The sequence below is a fragment of the Triticum dicoccoides genome, chromosome 6A (genome assembly GCF_002162155.2).
Source record: "Triticum dicoccoides isolate Atlit2015 ecotype Zavitan chromosome 6A, WEW_v2.0, whole genome shotgun sequence".
Classification (NCBI taxonomy): domain Eukaryota; kingdom Viridiplantae; phylum Streptophyta; class Magnoliopsida; order Poales; family Poaceae; genus Triticum; species Triticum dicoccoides.
In genome coordinates this window covers 91,901,568-91,906,920 of record NC_041390.1, presented here as the reverse complement: position 1 = coordinate 91,906,920, position 5,353 = coordinate 91,901,568, and the positions used below count along the sequence as shown (strand labels likewise).

The 5,353-nt window shown below is 44.7% G+C and overlaps 1 long non-coding RNA gene across 1 annotated transcript; it reads left to right on the top strand.

The window, feature by feature from the left end:
- The first annotated feature begins 6 nt into the window (after positions 1-6).
- Positions 7-2,334, top strand: LOC119315232. Its single transcript, XR_005152639.1, has 2 exons — positions 7-1,999; positions 2,153-2,334. It is a non-coding gene; the product is annotated as an uncharacterized LOC119315232 (long non-coding RNA).
- The last annotated feature ends 3,019 nt before the right edge of the window (positions 2,335-5,353 follow it).

The window sequence follows — 5,353 nt, the reverse complement described above, 5'->3', positions numbered from 1 at the left end:
CACTGTTCCTGAGAATCTACAATGAAGAATAAGAAGGGTGCAGTAACTAAGTATGCATGTCATAACTAATTCTATTGAAAATAGTTATTCAGGAAAATTAAGCTATATTGAAATGTTGCATGGTTCAGATATTGGGTCTATGAAGATTTGTTTATGCCATAAAAATGCATAAATAAAATCTCGTGTGGCCATGTAATTCACTTGTTATATGTCAAGTTCGAGCTCCTAAGAACAGGGTGAAACTGTTTGTTCTGAAGAACAGATGTCACTGTTCGGGCTCTCTTTTGTTGTACTTTCTATCCGCTTTCCTTCTTAGCCCCTTTTTGATAACTTAGTTCGAACCCCCCTCTTTTGGCCCCTCTGATGGTTAGACTGTTAATATCCTTTTAGATTTCCACTAGGCAGCCTTTGTATATACAGATATTCCATTTTATTGATTAATGCTACAAGCCATGCTTTGGATTGGCTCATGACCTGTGTGTTGATGTCCATCTTTATATTTGAGAACTAAGGGCTCTGTTCTTTTAACCATGAACCAATTTAAGTAGCAAGTCCGTTTTTGTTGGTTAGTTGTATCATTGTTATTCAACACTGAGCACTAATTGACAACCAACCATGATCATTCTTTGAGAAAGCTATGGGACATACCTGAAAATATGAATTGTTCGAACAATGTTGTTATGTTATAGTTGTTTCATTACTTGCAAAGTTGTTTGAGTGGTATGTTTTTCAACTCTTTAAGCATATATTTATTTATTTTGCACCCGTTGCAACGCACGAGCACTTTTGCTAGTTGAACATGCATAAGCCAAGCACTAGCGTACTAGCACTTCTTGGGCTGTGTTTTGCCTCACGAGATCAAAGTGTTGTCTCACGACTTTCAAGGAACCCGTCAGGGGTGGTGCTGCGTGTGGAGCTTTTCTTTTTTTGGTCACTGGTCCTAAAGGTGATACGACGTGCTGCGACGGATAACCGACCTCGACTGTGACCACCTTCAGCATGCGTTCATGTGTCGGCGTCTTCGCGTTGTCACTCCGCCGGACCGACCCCGGCTCTCAGATTGTGCGGTCAGATCGAAAACTTCAGCGGCAGCCGCACACCTCAGTATGCCGGATTCACGGCCTAACGCGAATAACTAGCAGAACGCGTAAAGATGTGCTACCTCGCGTCGCGGGAAGTACTGGAGAGGTGCATGCATGCATATGGCCGATGCGCAGGACATCTTAAAAACGCAAACTGGCCTATGGCGACCCAGGCGAGGAGAACAAGCATGGATGCGTACCGTTCATACAAGGCAGCGCACAGAACCGACAAAGATTCCACTTTGTTGCAGTACAGGGAGATGCCACCCTTTCCCCTTTTTCTATTCATTTGTTAATTATACATGGAGGCGGTCTGTGCTTTGGATTGGTAGTTTGTTTTCCATCTACTTTCCATGTATTACAATTAATGATCTACACCTCTTCCGTACTAGCACGTGCATGATCAAAAGTGTCCTAATTATTTTGGCACTTGGAGCATGCTTTCTTATTAGCAGATCAATGGGCACTGTCGGTGCGGCACAGTCTACGCCATGTATTGAGACTTCATCAAGGCATCGGTGTATCGCCTCGACACCGTCCCTCGAACTCTGACCTATGTCGACGCCTCCGTATTGATGATCCGACCTCGACGCTCAAGCTATATTCCTCTGATTATTTACTTCGCTTAAGTTAATTAAGTAGAAGAGTTTTTTTAATAATGGATATATTATTATTATCATTACTTGTTAGTACTTTTGTCCTGCACTATTTTATGTGTGCAGGTAATCAACCTCGACTACGTCATGCGGTCAATTCTGTGGCCTATGTTGTCGTCCTGCCTGCACCGATCAAATTGTGCCATCGCCCCAACGCGCGTCCCTGTGTGAGCCAACTTCGACCGGTCTATGTCGTCACCTCGGCGTGCCAACCTTTGCCAGCATCGCCATGCTGTCACTTCATTGTCCGTCAAGCAGTGGGTGTGTGGATTGAGTCTCAATTTTGGAGAGTAACCTTTATTTAGATTGCTACAACAAACAAATCAGGTGTTATTAATCCTAGTAATTTTTCTTGCTTGGTTTTGTTTTTTCTGAGGAAGTATTACTCTTGTTTGTTCCATCATTTGTACACAGGTCTGTCAAATGATGGCCGCATTAACGATGGTTGCGTGATGGTTCGGTCAGTTTCCCGTCCACAGTTCGGCGAACGCCTCATCGGGGACCTGGACCGCCCTGTGAATTCAGGCTTTGTCAAGCCGGCGCCCCGTACCAACATTGGCTTCGACGCCAGACCACATCTCTTTAACAATTTTTTTTGCGTAAATTAATTATGCGAGGATTTTTTGTATATTTATATTATTATTTTTTGGACTGCACTATTCTACATGTGTAGGTAATTGACTTTGACCGCGTCACACGGTCACTTCGGCAAGCCAATGTCGTCATCCCAATCGGTAAATGATCCGGGTTGGATAGCCCTGTCACCTCGGCTGGACCGGGGGCTTTGCCATCTCTACTCCGAGGACTCCGGCATCATCAGCCGACCAGCTTCGTCAGCTCGGCTGGACCGGGGCTCCCCAACACATCAACCACGCTATGTCGCCACTTCGTCAAGTCGAACTCTTTTCTTGAACACTTCGGAACCAGCTTGGGGGCTGGGACCTCGGCCAGGCCAAGGACTATGTCTTTGTCCCACTATAAGTCCGGACCCCATAATCAACACCGAGCACACTAACCAGCTAAGTCGCTTTCATGCTCAATTTGTTTTAATGATTAAATTTTGTTCGGTCCGACCAATCATTATACCTTTTTGGCAAAAAGTTATTTGTGAAAAATTTCCTTGTCAAAACTTTGTTTGTGGCACAAAAATTCAAATACACCATTTACTCGGGGGCTTCCTTTATGAAGTCTTTCTTCTTGCATATGATTATACTTGTATGGCTTCGTTCCTTGTTCGTGTATTACGCCACAATATGCACCATGTTGACTTAAGTGTTCCGCAAGCTAGGTTGCCTTGCTTCTGTGTTTACCCCTACGCTCCCGATTGTTCGGCTAGGGAGTAAAGGGAGCACCTTGATACGTCTCCAACGTATCTATAATTTTTGATTGCTCCATGCTATATTATCTACTGTTTTGTACTATATTGGGCTTTATTTTCTACTTTTATATTATTTTTGGGACTAACCTATTAACCGAAGGCCCAGCCCAGAATTGCTGTTTTTTGCCTATTTCAGTGTTTCAAAGGAACATAATATCAAACGGAGTCCAAACAGAAAAATCCTTTTTGGAACGTGATTTTCTTCTCGGATAAGACCCAGGAGACTTGGAACCTACTCCAAGAAGTTCCGGAGGCGGTCACGAGGGTAGGGGGTGCCCCCCCTACAAGGCGCGCCCCCCTGCCTCGTGGGCCCCTCGGTGCTCCACCGACGTACTCCTTCCTCCTATATATACCCACGTACCCCCAAACGATCATAAGAGGAGCCAAAAACCTAATTCCACCGCCACAACTTTCTGTATCCACGAGATCCCATCTTGGGGCCTGTTCCGGAGCTCCACCGGAGAGGGCCGTCATCACGGAGGGCTTCTATATCACCATAGCCTCTCCGATGAAGTGTGAGTAGTTTACCTCAGACCTTCGGGTCCATAGTTATTAGCTAGATGGCTTCTTCTCTCTTTTTGGATCTCAATACAATGTTCTCCCCCTCTCTTGTGGAGATCTATTCGATGTAATCTTCTTCTTTTGCGGTGTGTTTGTTGAGACCGATGAATTGTGGGTTTATGATCAAGTCTATCTATGAACAATATTTGAATCTTCTCTGAATTCTTTTATGTATGATTGGTTATCTTTGCAAGTCTCTTCGAATTATCCGTTTGGTTTGGCCAACTAGATTGGTAGTTCTTGCCATGGGAGAAGTGCTTAGCTTTGGGTTCGATCTTGCGGTGTTCTTTCCCAGTGACAGAAGGGGCAGCAAGACACGTATTGTATCGTTGCCACCGAGGATAACAAGATGGGGTTTATTTCATATTGCATGAATTTATCTCTCTGCATCATGTCATCTTGCTTAAAGTGTTACTCTGTTTTTAACTTAATACTCTAGATGCATGCTGGATAGCGGTCGATGAGTGGAGTAATAGTAGTAGATGCAGAATCGTTTCGATCTACTTGTCACGGACGTGATGCCTATATGCATGATCATGCCTAGATATTCTCATAACTATGCTCAATTCTGTCAATTGCTCAACAGTAATTTGTTCACCCACCGTAGAAAACTTATGCTCTTGAGAGAAGCCACTAGTGAAACCTATGGCCCCAGGGTCTATTCTCATTATATCAATCTCCATCACTTTAATCTTGTTTTGTTTTTACTTTGCCTTTTACTTTTCACTTTGCATCTTTATATCAAAAATACCAAAAATATTATCTATCGGATCTCACTTCCGTAAGTGACCGTGAAGGGAAACCCCTAATCGCGTTGGTTGCGTTGAGCTATTTGTGTTGTGTAGGTACGAGGGACTTGCGTGTGGCCTCCTACTGGATTGATACCTTGGTTCTCAAAAACTGAGGGAAATACCTACGCTACTCTGCTGCATCATCCTTTCCTCTTCGGGGAAAACCAACGCAAGCTCAAGAGGTAGCAAGAAGGATTTCTGGCGCCGTTGCCGGGGAGTCTACGCAAAAAGTCAACATACCAAGTACCCATCACAATCCCTATCTCCCGCATTACATTAGTTGCCATTTGCCTCTCGTTTTCCTCTCCCCCACTTCACCCTTGCCGTTTTATTCGCCCTCTCTTTCTCCTTCCCCTTCTCCTTCTCCATTTGCCTTTTTCTCGCTTGTCTTGTCGTCATGGCTAGTCTTATATCTTCTCCGTTATCTCCCGAGAACGAAGTTCTAAATTTTAAACAAAGGGAGGGAGAAAATCTGAAAGATGCTTGGTATAGAATTTGCAATGCTCAAAACAGAGCTACCAGGAAGCAATCTACTTCAGTTCTTCTTCGTAATTTTTATGTGGGTGCTAGTCCTTGGTATAGATATACACTAGTAAAAAAGGGGGCTTTGGTCCAGGCCAGGTAAGCCCATTAGTCCCGGTTCAGTCCAGAACCGGGACCAATGGGTGCATTTATCCCGGTTCGTGCGGCTAAGGCATTAGTCCCGGTTCACCTGGGCCCTTTAGTCCCGGTTCGTGCCACGAACCGAGACTAAAGGGTGCGATGCCCATTGGTCCCGGTTGGTGGCACCAACCGGTACTAAAGGTTAGACCTTTAGTCCCGGTTGGTGCCACCAACCGGGACTAATGGCCTTTGAGGCATTAGTATCGGTTCATGGCACGAACC